Here is a 19424-nt window from a genome sequence, read left to right as displayed (position 1 = left end):
CACCACACAGAGACCTGTGCAGCATCCAGAAACGTTTGTGTTTTGGATGAGTGAACTGCAAGTGGCCCAAAGCCCCTGGTTCCATCATGGCTTTTTAAAAATATGTGAATTGACAGCATCAGACTGACTTACATTAATCTTTGTTACGCACTGGTACTTCAGCTTCATTGCTAATCTTAGTATGCTTGCTATCTGAATTAGTTTATTATTAAAAGATGAGCCAAGGCTGGGGCAAACTTCTATTAGTCTCTCCTCCCCTAACTCCCTGCCACTGATAGCAACCTATTTGCCTTTTTTAGGTGATTTTTAGCAAACAACCTACTGAGTTTTGTTTTGGTGTAGCTGGGAATGTATAAATAGATGGGGATTACATGAAATGCTGCTAATTAATTGATATATGTAACACTCAAAAAAGCTTAGGCAGACAAACAGTTCTGTAAAGGAAAAAACCCAGGTTGGTTAAGAGCAAGCAGCAATCTGTGTTTACGAAATCGTAATGTGCAGACTTATTGGCAGGAGTATTTAGCTTGCCAGTAGTAAACCTGCAGTTTCCCAGGCAAGCTTATCTAGCAGCCCAGGTGTGGGGCACACTTCTGCTGTGGGAAGTGTCTTCTGGGCACAAATAGCAATAAGTCAGAGTTCCCTGAAGGACTGTGTTGCTCTCTGGAGCTAAGTCAGTGTGTTAGGTATGCATGATCTTGCAAGTGACCCCCTTGGTCTCAGAGAAGAGAAATCGATACCTGAATAGAGAAAATAGAGTGTCTAGTTGCCCCACTGCTGTGCAATAGGGACATGGAGGAAAGCAGCTTGTGGTAATGTTTCATTGATGTGGGAGACATCCAAGTACTCTTTCTATCTGGAATAAATGGCCCCAGCTACAATAACTTAGGTGTTGGGTAGAGAGTCTGCCACTTCTGAGCATGGATGAGAGGTAGAAGTTGTAAAGAAAACCTGCTGCCTTGCCTCTATTTTGGAAAGCAGACCTATAAACTGCAGGGGAAAATTAGATGGGAGGATAATGTCTTACTTTGAGCCATGACTCTTGTTATTAATCAGTGATTAAATAACAGTTTAGCCATATAAATTCCTACCACTTTTAACACCCAAAAAAAGCCGTGCTTGTTTACCCCAGCCAAGAATTTTATTTAATAATTTTGGGAAGCTTCTGATTCCTTGCATGTACACAAGAATTCTGTATTATGTAAGGAGACAGTGGCGTAAATGTTACCTGGGCCAATTTATGCATGTAATTAATTGAGTTAGCTTTTTTCTCTGTGTGAAATTCCACACACAAAAGGGTGTTTCAAATTTCAGCCATTTGTTGAGAATGCCTTCCAAGGAATCCTTCATTTAAAAAAAAAAGAATTGCAAATACTTTTATTTTCATTTATTTCCACTTTATAAAATTGTAAAATTTTTAAGCAAGCAATGTGGTATTTTTCTACTGAGCCTTGAGATCACAAGCTTTCTGTTTATTGCAGAAATGTCATAGATGCTACTTTATTTGTTCTATAAGAATCTAACCCTGTATACTTGACTAAAATATCTACTTGGGATACTTTGTCCAAGAGCTCCACCCTAAAGGCATCTACATAGGAATAGCTCATAAAAAAGAAAGAACACTTGGGGGTGAAAGGTACTTTATAGAGTACATAAAGCATTATGACTAGGGCTTCAAATGTAGCTTGTCTGGGGCTTTGATACAATACCTAGAAATACCATTTTCTTGGAATGACAGTGTCATGAAGCCATTTGAGCAGTAATTTGTTTGGAGCAATACCTGTGATTTCTGGCATGTGCTGGAAATTTTAATTCAGGCTTACATCTGTTGAGAATAAACACTTAAAATCACTAGGCTGGTAAAACATATAAGCTACTTCTTATGACCTTGAGTTGAGTGAAGTTGTAGTATCAGTGGGAGAATATTTTGAGTTGCAATAAAAAATGGTCTCTTTAAAGAAAGTCTCAGTTTGTACAGAGAGGAAATTTGCTGGGGTTTCTTTTTTAAATGCCGATTGATAGAACAAGAAGGATCTTCATCAAAGAGGAAAACTTGAAGAGAAATGAAAAATAAAACGGGGGGGGGGGGGAAAGAAGTGAGGTTTGAAGGTTAGATACTGGATCCAGGAGGAAAGAGGATAGAGGAAGGATACAGAAGTCATGCAAATTGTAAGGGGGACAATGATACAGAAAAGATCACGTGAAAGATGGAAAATAAGGTTAAGAAGAGCAGAGAAAGCATAAGAAGCAGTGCTAGAATTAGGCCAGCGCTGAGCTGTGGCAGTTCACAAAAGAGCCTGATAGCTCTCGTAATGAGGGTCAGACTAATTGAAATTTGTCCCTCTCCAATTCCGATGGTTAAATTCCAGTACTGATGAGGGAAACACACAGAGAAGTGCAGAATGGGAAAGAGCTCTACAGTATGTCTAGGAAAACACTTATTTAAATATCAAATACACAAAGAGAAGAATATAATGTTTCCAAGCTGTAAGTTTTTTCTTTCTTTCCAGCACATGGTGAATTATCACTGAATTATCATTGACATTGAACATAAATGGAATTCAATCAAGTTCCGACTTTAAACAGCAGGCCTGAGGAGACTTCTTAAATGTAAGTCTTTTGGGTATGAATATGCATTATTTAAAAATTCTTTCTGCGTTCAAAAAATAAATGTTATGATTTGTGGAGAAATAAACTGAATTCACTGTATGTAACTAAATAGCTGAATGTATATTTTAAATACAAAGCTTAGTACAGGCTGAATCACAGGATTATGACTGATAGCTCTTTAAGAAGTAACATCTTAGAGGGTCTCCTGTAATTAACATTAAAAATAACATGAGAGAGGAAGGTGTTTATGATGCAAAGTCTGCAGCTAGCAATCTATACCAGAAGAAGATCTGATCCCTCTTGTCTAATTTATCCATCACTGAATCATTGCAGGAAATAGGTGAGACAAAAGGATCCTTGGCTTTTTCCAAACAGCCTCCTTTTGTGTAAATTAAGTTAGTAAATTTTTAAGAGCAAAATACCGTTTTAAATATTAGGCTAGAAGAAATTGTTTAAATAACCATTTTTCACAACAAATACCTAGTATGATGGAAAAGTAATTACGTAGAGTAAAAGACATGCCCAGTATTTTTCATTTCAGGTGGGAAAGACCTGTCAATACACCTAAAATTTATGGGGCATAATTCTCGCTTCTTGCTCGTACCAATTTAAAGGAGAGGCAACTCTGCTGAGGTAATGCTGATATAAAATACACTGAAGATCTGCGCAAGTGATGAGGGGCCTGATTCAGCCAAGCGTATAAACACATGCTTAAATTCATTCCCACTCGTAGCATATGCTTACATGTTCTGTTGCTTCACTCACACACAGTTTACATCAGCTACAGCATAGTCCAAAAACTATAATGCAAGTCGCTTCAGAACGTATGCAGAGCTGTGGGCTGTGTAAGTAAATGTGTTCCCCGCAGCTTCTGGGCCCTGCAAATGGCATGCAAGTGCCCCAGAGAGCTCCTCAGAGCTGTCGTGAGAAGCCTTCCCCAGCACTGAGAAGGGCTTTCTGTGGCTGGGTAAGAAGGTGTTTTGATCTTGAGTTCTTCTGGAATTTTTTTTTATATTTAGTAAAAGCCAGCTACTCTGTTAACACTTTTAGATAATATAGTGATTGGCACCTTAGAAATACTTAAGACAGACAGATAAAAGGATTCCAAATGCATCCTTTGTGAATTTTTAGTACAGAGATTTTGCATTGTCCAGTAATGAAAACAAATCATCTGTGGAAAGACAAAACTGTTTTTCCATTAGTATCACTCACTGAGGATGTTTGTATACGTTCAGTGTCTGATAGCATCTTAAATTTAATCACTTTGCCATTTGTAGCAACAAGATATGTCACTTGACAAGCACTTTTATTTTGTATCTTACTCTCCTTTTTATGCAAGCTGCAAAGCCCATCTATTGGAAATCTTCGTGCTGTGTTTTTCACACAATCATAGAAACCCCTGCCTGAGGACGCTGGTGAAAATTTAGTGTCCTTTAGGCTAGTCTAATAGGGAGAAAGAATTGATGATCAGGTGAAGTTCTCTGATGCAAAATTGTTTATTTACAAACAGTACACAAATTCTGCATGTATTTTAAATCCTAGAAGAATCAAAGAAATCGGGAAACCATTTTCTTGCTTCAAATAATCAGGTTTTTCAACTAGTGCTGAACCAAAAAACTCTGTATCACAGCTCTTTTGGGGATCCGCTACCAACAATTACTCTAACTGGGTTTGATTTTGCTTTCATTTACTGTTTGCTGCACTGAAATGCCTCCTCTCCACAACTTTTCACAAAATTATGTGTAACCAAACTATTCTATGCAGATAACTTTAATCAGTGGGCAGCTTCCTATTTGTCCTTGCTTTGAGACAGTGGTTTAAGTCGTAATATCTTTGTTGAAAGTGAGTGGTCAAAGCTATTAGCTTCAACGAGGTGTGATCTGGCCTGTAACCCTGTGCTGCTAATTTTTCCTGATGAAACAAACCAACTCTCAACATCTCATGGTCACTCCATAAAGTAAGAATAACTTCCCAAAAGCTAACAAATTCAGCCTCTATCATCTCCCACGATCATAAATTACCTGGGCAGTTCTTGGGTACAGAGCAGTACTCTTACATGTCACTAGTTGTCTCAACACATCCAAATTACAGTTAAAATTCTTTCTGCATGTGTGTCTCATCATTTAATTAGCTAAGTTAGCCTTTACTATACATCCTTAAACTCTCCTTTAAATTCTAGACTTTAGTCAGCTTTAAACTAGAATCTGTGCTGCACAAATAGTAGTAATGAAAGGAGATTAAGGTGTTTTCCACAATAGGTAATATTTTATTACTTCTTAAAATGACCCTACTCCAGTTTTTAAAGGAAGAGTTGCTACGCAAGCGATCACTAACATCTCTCACTCAGTTTCCCAAATGTATTTATGAACTTTTAAAATCTGTAACCAATACATATTTTTAATGCAAGTTATCGTAATACTAATGATGATGAGGAATTTTATAAATATTCAGTGTGTGGTGACAAATAGTATATTTTATAAATTAATTTCCAGTTAATGCTAAATTATTATGGAATTACATATTACATACACTTTACTACCAAAAGAGTTCATCATGATTAATGTTATTACAGTGAACACCAAAGGAATTAATAATGATTTGCACTTATTATAGAGTGGTACCAATGTAGAGAAAAGAAGGTTAGCCTAATTAAATTCCAGAAACCACTTTAGGGCTCTGCTGCATTGTGGAGGCTGGTTTTTATGTTAATTAATTCTGTATGAAAGGTTGCTGAAGTGTTTTTAATATTGTTCAAAGAGACACCAGGAAGTATTTCAGAATTTGGTTGGGGTTTTTTTTTGGTCCAGGATATCTTGACCAAGCAAGATGGGTTCCTTTCCATGATGAGCTCCTGCATGCTGTGTAAATTATAGTAAATAATAAAATGAAGATTCTAGTCTTTTATTGAGGGATAGCGCTGAAGTTGGGTGGGGATATTGCTGTGTTCTAAGAGCACAAAACTGAATGGGCGTCAAACCTCAGACTTAGAAATCAAGTTCATTTTCTTGCAGTAAGCAGTTACTGGACAATACATTGTGGACTTAACTCCCCTTTTGAATTACTCACTGCCATCATGCCAAGTCTTCCACACAAATGAATGCTAAACCAGATTTGGCTTAGATTTTAGTTTTCAGACATCTGATTTCGTGATGATTTGATGTTGTAGTTCAAGGGGTGAAAGGGTGTGGTTTTGCATGTTATTTGCTTTTTGGTTCTTTTTAATCTCTGATAAAGTGGAGAGGTAGACAGCATTTATTGGTAGCAGTTTGGTGACCTGCCTAGTTCGTTTGCAGCTTTCCTTAACTATTGTTGAGTAACACAAATATTTCAGACTCGGATTCACACCAACAAAAATAGCTATGAAAAACCAGTCACGAAAATTTGCTTTGCTTCTACTGAAATTCTTAGAAATGTTTTTACTTTTACCCTTTTAATAGACCTGTTTGGAAATACTATTCAAACTGGATTTTTCAAACCCCAATTCCCTTAAGCACATGCTTCATATGTTAGGCATGTGTTTAAATTCTCTTGATTTAGAGGCATTGCTGAATAAAGAAGGGCATGAGCACGTACTTAAATGCTTTGCTGATCAAAGGAACCAAACTTTTGATTTGATCTACGTTTAATGTGAGTTAGATCACCTTTACCTGTTATCCAGTAGTCAAGAATTCACCAAATGTCTCTACTAAAGAGACAATTCTTGATTTAAGCTGCATTCTTCTGGCTGTGGAAATAGGAAAAGCTGCATAATACACCACACTTTTTTTTCTTTTTTTTTAATGGCATTGGTTGTAAATTACACTTTCAAGTACTATGGTCTCATGGCAAATAAAAGAGGGGATCAAGAGAGTAACAATGAACAGAGAGAAGAGGGGTTTGGTTGTTAAAGTTATATGTTCAGCATAACACCAGAGTGATTCAATATGTTTTATGTTCTTAATATTTTTCTTTCTATATACAGTGCAGTAATACATCTCTTCCTCCTTACACTAACAATTTATATTCAGGATACTCTAATGAAGTACATCTTGAGTCTCCTTTTCATGGCTAATGAGGAGACAACAAGAATTTGACTAATACTAGTACAATTACTGGAGCAGTGAAGCGTGCATCTCTGATTAGACGTGATAATTTGCAAGGCTGGGCTCTTCACATTAAGTTTGCAAACAGTTTAAAAATCACTTCCTCTATTTATCCAGCTAATCTCTGTTTAATGACTCCAGACCTGACAAAAGAAAGAGAAAATGTCTCTTAAAATCCTATACTTCATTTATGAAGCTGGTATATAGAGCAGAGGTGTAATTTCTCAGAAGTCTTTTCCAGGAGACTTTTCGATGAATCCATGCAGCTGACTTTTTACAATGCAGTGGTATTTTTATTCATCCTGTAGCACTCACTTTCCTTTGTTTTTTTCTTTTTACAGATTTAGACATATTTCTATAGATTTTTGGCTCTTAAGTTTGATTTCTTTTCTTTCTAATTCACCTTTTGAATTCTATAGTTGATTATCCACAGAGGGTGAATATTTTTGTCTGACTTGCTTATTTTTTTGCAGAAAAGGTTGGTAGAGTGACTGGTGGTGGTGGTGCTGGGGAATTCTGCATCAGTCAGCAGCATCATGGGCAGGCAGGCTTTAATGAGAATCTGGCATGTAACATTCCAGATTTTTGAAATGTTTCTTTTTCTTTGAGGCCTGTTTTCACCATTTGGACTTGAAGCAAAGCTGCCTGAAATAACACAACTGAAGTTAGAATTCTTGGTGAATTTAATTAAACAAATAGAAACAGCTTTTGCTGTCAGTAGGTGGCACTCCTCTTGAATCGGGAGTGAGATGATCTTGCTTAAAAAGGACAGCCAGCCTTTTCCGATAGGCTTAAAAATGGATGTCTTCATGTAAAACTACATCCCGGTACGCATCACTGATGGAAATAACATGTCCTAGGTGTAACTGCAAAGAAAGAACTTGCATTAGAAGGTTTAACTGAGTTTGCCAAGTTTACCAATGAATTGCCAGTTATGCTTGTGCCTGGTCCAAGCGCCATAGTGGTAACTCCGTATTACAGTGTTAACTCCGTATTGCACAGTGGTACCATAAGATTAATTTTATTTGAGAATCCTCTAAAACTGAGTAAAAACAGATTCAAAATCAAGGTACTGCCCTAAGAAGGTAGAAAAGATTCAGGACTGTGACTCACATATAACTTTCCTGGAGTTCTCCCTAAAATGTGTAAAAGCAGATGCACAGAGTGAGGATCAAATGCTCAGCCTGTTCTGCATTTATTTACTTGCTTATGTAGCTTTCAGAGAGCGTGATTAACTGTCTCTAATGTATCTTGTTAAAGATTGGCTCTGGGATTTCCCTGTCTATTTTACTTAGAGATACCTAATAGCTTTTTGTTTCCACCGAAAAACAGCAGCTGTTGCAAGGATTGTGTGGAACAGACAGAAAATGCGCATCAGCTTCCTTCTGTACCTATGGAAGTTATTTGTGTCAGGGAGTGGGTCCCTAGAGAAGCTTTGACAGACTGCATGGAAAAGGCTTCTTTAACTATAGACGGCATCTGCATCTTCCTCCTCTTTCAGACACAAAGGAGATAAAAATAGAAAATTGTGAGGTTTGGCTCTTGGGGAAGGCAGGTTTCTAAAACTGATCTGTGAATTCCCAGTAGCAGAACAACCCTCCCTGAAGACTGGGATAGAAGGGTGGAGACAGTGCAAAGTGACATCACTATTGGCTGTGATTAATGGGATGGAAGCTGGCCAATGCAGCTTCAAAAATGGAAAAAGCAGATAAAGGGTTTTCTTCATTTCTGCCCTACAGTCTCCGCTGGTGGTCCTAATAGGGCCAACTGTCGGATTTCACTCTTCCCCCATTACAAAGTAACAGAATTGAGGACCAAAGGTGACATTTGAATATCTGTTGTCTCTTCTTATAATTCTCAATTATTTTTTTAAAAATTGCGCTCATTCTGCATAAACCTGTAGGAAGTAAGGAAGCAATTTCTCACTGGAGGAAAAAGCGAGAAGAAAGTACACTATAATCAGGACTAGGATTAAGTTTGACTTCCTTGCATATTGCTTGTTCCCTTTGCTATGAGAGCTATTGTTCTTAAATTCCTGCATGCACTCTATATAGTTGATATTATTTTGTAATAAGTTTCCTGTTTCTAATCACACCAGCAGTACTGGGAAAGAGAGCTGGGAAAAGCTGGGAAAGCTTTTGCACTTGCTTGATGCCCTGGGAAGCCACTTATCCCCGCCATGAGTGAAGATGATGATGTTGCGCTGGTGTTTTCATGCCATTTGGATCATGTTTGTGATTATCGGGAAGTTTCCTCACCTCCAGCCAACAGACAGTCCCAAGCTAATGTCCGGTACTGCCTGTAATCTCCAAAGCTGCCCATGAAGCTTTCAAGGGGAATATCCAGTTGTCTTTCCCTCCTTCCTATGCCTTGTGTCAGGATGCAGGGCACTGGGAAGGTGGAGCTACTCCCTCTCCAGCTGCCTGGTGGAATTGGATGTACTGTGTTGGGATAGATCATTTAGTAGCCATTTAAGCCTAAAATGTGATTTTTTTTTTTAGGAGATGGTTACTTAAAAACAGGTTGAAGTTAATGCAATTAGGTGATAAAAAGACAGAAGCAACAAAATAAGTCATTAACCTTAAATTTAGTCCCCCCTAACTGATTGTTGGTTCCAGCATATGGGGCCAGCTAATTAACTACTGTAGTTTTTTCTAGGGCTCAGACCTTGGAAAATTCCTAATTCTCACTCATTTTGAAGCAGATAATTAGTGGAGCTACCCTGAGTTAATTCTGCTTTTTTTTTTCATTCAAAATGCAGTAACACCTTCCTTTTTCTCTTCTGTTTATGCATCTCTCTGGCTATATAAAAGGCAGGACAAGAAACTTTTTCATTCTTTTCTACTGGTTAGCAATTTTTAATTTGTATTCTCTGGTGTGAATTGCAAACAACATTTTTCTTGGTAGTCAAACAGGGTCTGATTTGGATCCTTTTGAAATCAAGGGAAGTCTTTCTAGTAGACGTTATAGTTTCGTAGTATATTTATCACTTCAACTTGTTTTAAAAGAAACAAAACCACTTGTGAGCTGGGGAAAAAGAACCCAAGTTTACTGGAAATACTATGTGGCCAGGAATCTATACTGAAGAAGGTTTTTACTTGAAGAGAGTTGCAACATTTAGAAGGCATGCTCTTGCTTTATCTCAAAGCTGAGTCATTCTCTAAAATAGATCACAGTAGCTGTCATGCACATTAAAAAAAAAAAAGGCACACTAGTACTCTTTTGAATATGCCCATAATAAAACCTTCAGTTTATTCTGTTGACAGTTCCTTGAATCAAAAACTGAATATAGCAAAATTTTCTTCCCAGTAGTTTTTCATTGCCATTATCAATGTAGTGGAGCACTGTTTCAAGTATGTAAAGGGTGACTGTGCCTTTATCTTTCACACAGTCTTCCTGGTTTGTACATAGCAGCATCTTTGCTTAGTCTGTCTATCTTGTTGCAGTCCACAATGAGGAAAAATCTGGAACCTAATCAGGCAGCCTAAATTCTCTGTTATAAATGACATCCAGAATCCCCAGTGCTGGGTTTGCTGGCAGTCTGCCAGATACCATGTTCCACAGCACAGATGTATCACCTTTCCCTGCTGAGATTACTCACATGGAAGATTTCACGTATCCCTGAGTGTGTCCAGGAGGAAAAATGGTTCTGTGCGTAAAGCATTAGCACAGAGATCTGGAAAGCTGAGCTCGGAGATTAAGCCATATGTCCCCAAACATGCAGAGAAATCTCTATCATAAATGGCAACAGTGTCAGAATTGCCTGTTTGTAAAATAGAAATAGTACTTCCTCCTTGCTCTGTTTGCATGGATCACAGGCTCCTCAAGGAGGAGATAGTGGTGCAGTAATCATGGAAACAATATATGGATTTTCCCAGGACAATTGTTCTTCCACGAAGAGGAACGTTGAAATAAGATTCACTAATCAACTGGGAAGCCACTGTGAATTCCAAGTTTACCCCGTCCCTCAGGTTATTTCCACCTCTCTGCATATCTGAATTATTTGAATCCTGATTTCCTGAGGAAATAAGGTTTATGTATGCATCTTTACCTATCTTCTCTTTTTGAACCAGACATGTTTGTGAATGGAGTTCTTAATCATATTAAATTCCTAATAAGTAATGAAAAAAGCTCTCCTGGAATGTAAATATCCTATTAGTATACCCACTGGAGGGAGTGAAAAAAAAAGTATCACTTAAATTCTTACCAAAGTAAAAAAATCTACATAGGATAGAAATTAATGAATGCTTAACTGCTTGGAAAAAAAGAAGCAGCTTTTGGAGTTTTTACTTTTTCAGATGTTAGAGAATCCCTTCCTCAACAAAAGCTGCTTTCCTGTCTGAATTACCTATTTTCAAACAAGGAGCAACAGAAGATTTTTTTCCAGCTAACACCTACTGGATGTTTAATTAGGGTGAGCTCACATGTATTCAGTTATAAGTCAACCAACTAGAAGATATGAGTCCAGTGGAAACCAGATGTAGCTAGCAACAGTGCTCGTGGAACAACTTGTTCTCTGCAGATTCCTTGTCAGTTCTTCCCCACACGTGAACTCTCAGATTATTGTGCTGTTTCGAACAACTTGTTCACAGGTTCCATGCACTTCTGAGCAACTCTTGTACAGAGCCAGCCACCCTCAAATTTGGAATAAATAGGGATTGAGCTATTTCACAGATTACAATTTAGCAAAGAGCTGTCAATTGCAGCATCCCTTCCCGTTTAGTTGTTAGCCTGAAGCTGGTGTGATCTGTTAGAAGTCTTCTCATGACATCTCTTTCGGTACCTTTATTTTTGCCACCTTTGTGGGAAACGTGTGCTCCTTCAGCACGGACGAGACTCTGCCCCCAGGATATCTTGCAGTGATTTTTATTGTGCTTTTGTTTGTTGGATCAGAGAGCCTTTTACCTGTGTATGTACTTACAAACCTCAGTTTAGTCACCTTTTCAGTTTTCTGAACTCCATGTCTAAACCTGGAATTTCAAGCACTTTGGAATATCTTCATAGAAACTCCTTATGAGCTGAAGCTTTAGTTGACCTTCACAGACGTTTCTGGTATGGTACATAAAATAGTACATAATATGTACATAAAATATTACAGTTGTTCCAGGACAATATTAGTAATGTTTCTATAGCTAATTATCAGGCTTCTTCCTCTTCATAAGCTCTTTATATGCGCATGTGGTATAGACAGATAGAACAGGGATTTCACTGCACCACCAGTGAGCTCTTAGCCCAGGAGATACGCTACCCCAAAAGTAGATTTTGTGCCTGGGGGCTGCTTTTGATCTGCAAAGCTCCGAGTCAGAGCTGTGGCATTCGGATGTGTGCTACTGTTGAAAATGTCCAAAATGCTTGGCGTTGTCAGAATGTGAAGTCCAGCTGCAATGAAAATGCTGGTTTCGTGAGGGGGCACATATATGCAACACCGCACCAAGTATCCCTAGAAGGTTTGTTTTGGAATCTGCTGTCCTCCTTATGTCTGTGGGGAGGTTTTTTTTGTGTGTATTTTCCAATAACCCTGAACTAAGGGTTCCTTGCCATAGAACTCTTAAGGCGCAAGTTGGGTTTGTTGGTCATGAAAGTTAAAACAATTAACTCATTCATGAGGCAGGAATTTTAATTGAGATCACCAAGATTGAAAAACAAGCGAGTTATTAATCAGTAGAATTATACCTTTTCCCACCCCTCTCCTCTAAATATTTGGTCATAGAAGGGCTTGTTTTAGACCAACTGCAACAGAAGAAAACATTACACTTGGATTTGATATTCTGTGAGTCAGTGGAAGTTGGTAACACACAGCTATATTTATCTTGTCCTGTCGTTTCAAATGTACCTTACCCACTCTATGGAATCATTTCTTATAGATGCTAGCAGCAGTCCTTGCCATCTCATAGCTGATTTTTTTTTAAGCCAGACTTGTTTATTTTAGACAGGTTGCTTCATACCCTGTTCAGAAATGAAATGTTTTCTTTGTATATGGACTTTGACAGAAATGAAGAAAAATCCCATCTATTTTCCTCAGTTGTCCTTACCTCATATGAAGGAAAACATTCACAGCTGTCTCTAGTGTCCTGCAATGCAATAATTTTTCTCTGAGGTAGACTAATACCCGAAAACCTGCTGACATGGCCACTTGCCTTCTGTGGTACTGTAACGTCTGGACACTGGGAGTACAAGTATGATCTCTGTAAATTTCCATTAAGCCCAGTACCCCTTTAAACAAACTCATAGCTTGCTATTTAGGCTAACAGAAAAGGTACAAAGGTTTTTATTGGCACTGAAATGAATAATTTTCAAAACACCCCAGGGAGCTATACACATAGATCTTAGTGAAAATCAACAGGATTCGTACTCAGTAGAAAATTCTCTCCTTGGATAATTATTGCAGACAGGTATTAGCAATTACTCTAAAAGAAATCTCCATTATTGGATGAGGTATTTTCATTCTCCTTTCCTTCATGTGGAATATACTGGACTGTGCTATACTATTGAGGCACATGTTCAGCATAAAGTTGACTTGAATTTGTTTGAACCTCAATTGCTCCTTTAATAACCATTTTTAAGGAGCAGCATGAAATGAATGTGTTACAGTCTGCACAAAATGAAGATAAAACAAATGTAAACTTAGATCAGATAATTAACACATCTTTGTAAAGTACTTGTAACAAATCCCAAGAAACTATTCCACTGTTCTTTAAAGCAAGAAGGTTAAGCTTTGTAAACTTAATGAGGTTCTTCTTTCTGTCTTTGAAGGGATCTAAACTGGAAACAATTTTTTTTTGTTTAGGGTCAAGATGTAAATGACAATGGTGTGAAACATTTCAAGCTCAAACCAACTCATTCTAACTTCACAAACTAAAAAAAAAAAAATCATTCACAGATGTTTACTGTGATATATAAACAGAAAGGTTTAGACACTTCTTTCAGAGATGCTAAACAGTACAACAATGAATTGTAACAGTGCTGTTGAGGAACAAGATCTTGATGAACAGAGAAGAGGATAATGTATTTTCTGGAGGATATCCAAGTTTTTTCCCTTTTTGGAAGGAGACTTCCCAAGTTTTACTATTGAAACAGATAATTGAGCTGAGTATCAATCACTGCCTGCATAGAAGAAAATGCCTGGCAGGTATAAGAGACAAAGTTCTGTTCTGAGTAGCCTGCAGCAGCAGTGCTGTTCCGTAATCCATGCCTAACACTTTAGTAGCACCTGTAGCATGTCACTGCAAATTCAGGCGGAGTATATACATACACACAGCAAAACCAGGTGTGTATAAAGGAAAAAAGCATTTTACAAGCCAAATACTGTGGATTGAGGTCAGTAGTGGCTACACCCTAAGAAGGTCAGAGTTGGACTTCAAGCATTCATTCAATTTTGTTAAATTGAAGTGTGTAACTGTTATCCTGATGGTAAAAATTTTATTCTTTCCTGTGTATCTAGGGTTTTATCCCATTACACACTGACCTTGCTTATATAATTGGCAAAAGGGTATTCCATTAAAAGTAAAAGCTTTTTTATTTCATTTTGTCTATATGGTTCAATTTTTAATGTCCATCCTCTTAGTGACCAAGCATTTACCAGGTTCACTAACTTTCTGTAGATGACTGTATATCATGGCTCCATTGCTCTGAAGTCAATCTACTGTTTTTTTTCTATTTTTTTACTTAAAGAAATGAACAGACCTTTCTTGTCCAGACCGGCCATCTTCTAAGATAGTACATATGTCAGAATAAGTCACAGCTTTCAGGTGCCAGGACAAATGTTGCGTGTGGGATATAAGTATACAGTTCTCAAACGGAAGCACATCAGAACTTTTCATCTTTAGGCTCTTCTCTGACTTCTTTTTGTAATGAGATAGAAACTGAGTGCATGATAGCCTATGTGACAAAGCTGAATTTTGAATTTTCTGTAGAAAACTGTGTAGATTATGGAAATCTTTGTCAGATCGTTAACTTGCGCCACTAGTTGACAGTTTGTCTAGTTTGATAGTTGAAGAAAGGCAGAACTGGAACTATTATATCCCTCCTAGACATTTCAGATCAGTGATACATTTAGTCAAAATCATCAATTCAAGTGTAAAACTATGAATATTTAGCTTTGGGAGAATAGCTACCAATTAAATTTATCTTTGCGATGGAAGGACAGTGGATCAGATTCCCTAGGTCCTTTATACTGAAAAAATAGATCGAATCTTATCTGAAATGTCCTTTGCTATAAACATATCTTCAGCTGTATGCTGTTAAGAGGCAGGCAGTAGTTTGAAGTCTTTCAATCAATGCTGCTTGTAAACTACTCTGAGCTATGCCGTATGTGGGGAAAGCAGTCAGTCTTGGTGCTGGGGTTGTTTCATGTATCTTTGTACTCTCCTCCCAGTTGCAGAGACTAAGAGCAGTATCTGTGACTATATTATGGATTTTGTTTTATGCAATTCTGAAAGAAGTAGTCGTGAACAGAAAAGAATTTTTTGAAAATAAATCAAGAGGAACAGCTGTGTCTTACCTCTGCATTCTTTTAACTTTTAAAAGAATTAAGCACATTTATTTTAAAAATAAACTAAGAATCTTGAGATAAACTTTGGCTTTTTAAGTGATAAATGGAGATTGTAGCCACATAGTATCTATTAGTATCATTGAAAGTTGTACAAATTTTTGTAATGTACTTTGGAAAACTTGGTTCTTCAATGGTACAGTGCCCTAGTCACTTCAGTAGACCAGTGCTGCTTTAAAGCCTCCTATTTTTTGTCCGTGTTTTCAGATTTGTTTAGTTAGAGAATAATCTCTGTGTGTATGTCCATGAAACAAACATACTAACACTACAATAGCTTCATTAAAGCTTTTATAGCTTACAGGAATTTTAGACTTGCATTTATTCTAGTAATGGAATATCATAATGAGACAGAATTTAAGGTTTCACCCATTGTAAAATTCATAATAGTTTTTGCTGTGAACTGAAAATAAGGAACAAGCACCAGAGATTAACTTTTGAGAAACTGAACAAATCTCTACACTTCTGAATAATTATTTACAATATATACCACATGTTTTGCACAGGACCAAATCTTTTCTCAGAGGAAATAATTAAATATTCCCCATGAAATTTTTTTCCTCTAAGTATTTTCTTGTTACTCAAAACTTTCCTTCTGACTCCATTTTCCCATCTGTTCCTGGTAAAGCATTTCATATATAAACTTTCCTACACCCTGCTTTTATGGTTTTGCTACTAATAAACAAGGATACTATCTTATACTTGTATGTGTAAAGTGGAGATAGGTTCTAGCGTCATTTATTAACTGGGTTTCAGAGACCACGGTAGTAGCTGTTAGAAAGAACAGACTTTGGTAGAAAGAGGCATTCATATTCATAAATTGCTTCGCTGGTCAGTAGTTACATTTGTGTAGAAGGTACAACCTGCTCTCTGATCAGGTCTTAATTAAATCTTGGAAGAAAAGCATAGCCGTTCACTAGCTGTCTCATGAATTCATTTCATGAACTGAAGTAAATTTAATATAAACGCAGTACAATACATACATAAAAGACAAAACAATTGCACTAGAGCTGATGGAATAGATCTTAAATGCATGTGATTTTTGCTTGTGATCCATCAGCTGAAAAGGATGACAGGTAAAACTTTAACTTATTTATACGCGGTTCATGGAGGAAAGTAAGAAGTAAAGCTAGAGGTATTTCAGGCAAAAGGAGTTTTCTTGTGTATACGAATACTAAAAGATAATTTGTGGAAACCAAAATACTTCCCGTGTTCACAAAGGTTGCCCAGTTGATTGACAGTCTGATGAAACTTTTCTGAAGCTAGGACCACAGAAGCTGGGGGCATCCCATCCAGGTTACCCCAGAACCAGCAATCTTGAAAGGACTTGATACTTACCTTTGGAAAAACTGGCTGTCCTAAGATTTTTGCCTCAAAAGTGAAGTCTTTGGAGCCTAGGGAGATTGCTCCAAGGCTGGGCATAGACCTGCAACATTTGTCTCTGAGGTTGCCTTGGCAGAAACTCCAAGTTCTCTCCTGAGTGGGAAGCCCCCACGGCAGCCCCCGCAGGTTCAGCTCTGTGGCAGGGCGCCTAGTGGTGAGCGCACCCAGCCGAAGCCCTGGCTCCACCGCTGTGCAGCTTCCCACTCCAAAGCATGGGTAAAGACTCAAACATGTGGGAATAGTTGTCCAGTGCCTGCGATTTCAGGGCTGACCTCCCAGCAAGTCTCTCTAGAATCCATCAGTTTTGAGAATCGGAAAGCTTAGAGAAAATGAGTCAGTCAGTGCAGCTGCAGGGTCCTGAGAACTTATTTTCTATGGAAACAACGTGTTTTTGAACACGTCTTGCTGTCAACTCAAATTTGTTCAAAGCCAAATTTGTCCAAACTCTAGAAGAGGCATATTTCCTGGAACTGGAAACTAGTTTTTGACTAGCTCCCCTTATACCTATAACCGAATAGGGTTTTTCTCTCTAATTTTTGCTGACCTCCTTCACTTTTCCAGCTCAGCATGTTATTTTTTTTCCAGAACTGAAGTCTCTTTAGAACAGAGTCCTTTTGACCAAGTATAGAGAGGAATAGTTCAAGGAGACGCAAAACCAGTAAGAGAGGAAAATACCCGTAAGAGCCTCTTAACGTGCAGAGAATAAAAAACCACATCTCTTTATGGGGACCAGCATACTTTTTTTTTTTCTTCTTCTGGAGTAGGGGCTTGGAAGATAGGGGAAAAGCTATTCACCTACTCCATTAGAGACTTGCCTTCCACATGGGGCCTCTCTGTTTTAGCCAGCTGAAATTTTTTCACACATTTCTGTGTTAGAAGATCTGTAACTTTAACATACACAGTTGGCATATGCCTAAATCCTGTGATACGCAGGAGAAGTCACTGCTTGAGCAGGAAGGGCTTAGTCCAATGCCTCTTGATGGTATCCTTCCCACTGATTCTAAAGAGCTTTAGATCAGTCCTTGGGTAAGCACAATCACCAGCTTTGATAATTTTAGGAACGTACCAGCTTAGTTCTGAAGAAAAAAGGGGCAATATGACTTGATACATAGAGTGCTTTCCAATTTGCTGAGTTACTGGCCAGCTTCTGAAATATCTCACCCTCAATCTAACAAGAAGTGTGCCCGAGTAAAGGAAGCGGTAAGCATTGAGAAAGGAGTAAAGTCAAGACTTAAACACAGACAAGCTGCTTTGGAGTTACTAATGCGTTTTCCCTATTAAAACAATGTAGCTGCCAGCATTTTGTGTTGTTCTTGCATAAGGACTACCAAATGGGGAGATGCAGAGATGCCCCGTGTACCTTCAGATAAACTGTGCACATTTGGAAGTAATTGAAATGGAGAGAGGCGGGGTTTCTATTGGCTTTTACTGATATGGTCTGGTTTGTATTAGGATGGAATTTCTGAGATTGGGAATGTATTACTCTAACAAACAGTGGTTGCTATAGGAAATATATGATCATCTGTATTATTCTACATGTACAAAAAAGGCATACAGACAATTTCCTGGGATTTGAGTGTGTTGGGGGAGGTTAATGGACTCTAGGAGTGTTATACTTGTAATTTCATATCTTGCATTTGTCATCTTTACCCTTGTCACTGTAATAATTATGTATAGTCCTCAGGAATCTGTGTGGGCTGTAATCTGTCACCAGTACACCATTTTGTATTTTCCATCTTCAGCTCCATCTAGGACAAGACGATGATTGGGAGCAGCCAGAATAGATTTACCAAGGGCAAACTGCACCTGACCAGTCTGGTAGCCTACATACTAGGATGAAATAACTGGTTCTGTGGGCTAGGAGAGAAGTGAATGTCTCTTATTATGACTCTAGCAAGGATATAAAGGAAAAAATTCTGCGAAGAGGTCAAATTAACGTTCCTGGATATTTGAAGTCTACAGTTTGTTTACAAAATAATATAGAAAACATCTGTAATGTAAATCTGTAGTCCCTGTTAATGTCTGCAGTACCTATTAGTAGTCTAGCTTCCTTAGCTTTTACCTGGATGTCAGGTGGCAGAAGAGGCTGCCGGGGGGAAGGCAATACCATGCAGCTTCCAGTTCTGTCCGTGCCATGAAGATTCCCCATAGTTGCGCATTTGGTAGCTGCAGCCTTCTGATACATCAGGCAGCGATTACCATCCTGTTTCTCAAAGACAAGTGGATTTGAGGGGTTTGGCTCCAGCATCAGGTACATTCAAGCCCCACTTAAAGTTCCCCATTTCAACAGCTTATGCTGGATGCCAAGTGCATTCACAAAGTGCTATAACATATTTGATAATATTCTCTCTTGAAGGAATCTGTGTTACTGAGCCAGCATGTAGTGACTGCATACACTGAAATCCTGTGTATTTTCCTAGCTCTGTAATATAGGTGACAGAAGAAAAAGAAGGGAGGGGAAGAAAAAAAGCAAACATAGCATTAGAAAGAAAGAGGCGAGCCTAGACTTCGACACTTGCTACTGATACTGTACAGGAAAGCTGAATATATATTAATACAGATAGAGCCTGAGAGCAAACAGCATTTGAATTTTGATCATCTTTCCAAACGTGCAGCTCCCAAAGTAGCAAGCATATGTATGAGATTCAGATTGGATTTACTGTCACAGACATTGTTTCACGGACACACTCCATCCCTTCTCTACCACTGTGCAAAATCAGCTTATTCTAAGCAGACTGGAAACAGGGCTCAAGGAGTATCTAAGGCCAGCTTTTCCATGCTCCGCGCACCCAAAGGCAACCGAA

The 19424-nt window shown here is 38.2% G+C and overlaps 1 long non-coding RNA gene across 1 annotated transcript in view; it reads left to right on the top strand.

Moving 5' to 3' along the window:
• Positions 1-2508: 2508 nt before the first annotated feature.
• LOC141744820 (uncharacterized) overlaps positions 2509-19424 on the top strand; it is a 132830-nt gene continuing 115914 nt past the window's right edge. The window contains exon 1 of the long non-coding RNA XR_012587587.1: positions 2509-2610. This is a non-coding gene — a long non-coding RNA (uncharacterized LOC141744820). The remainder of the gene's footprint in view (positions 2611-19424) is intronic.

This window comes from Larus michahellis, chromosome 6, assembly GCF_964199755.1.
Source record: "Larus michahellis chromosome 6, bLarMic1.1, whole genome shotgun sequence".
NCBI lineage: Eukaryota > Metazoa > Chordata > Aves > Charadriiformes > Laridae > Larus > Larus michahellis.
Note: the sequence above shows the minus strand (reverse complement) of the source record. Positions and strands in the feature narration are given on the sequence as shown.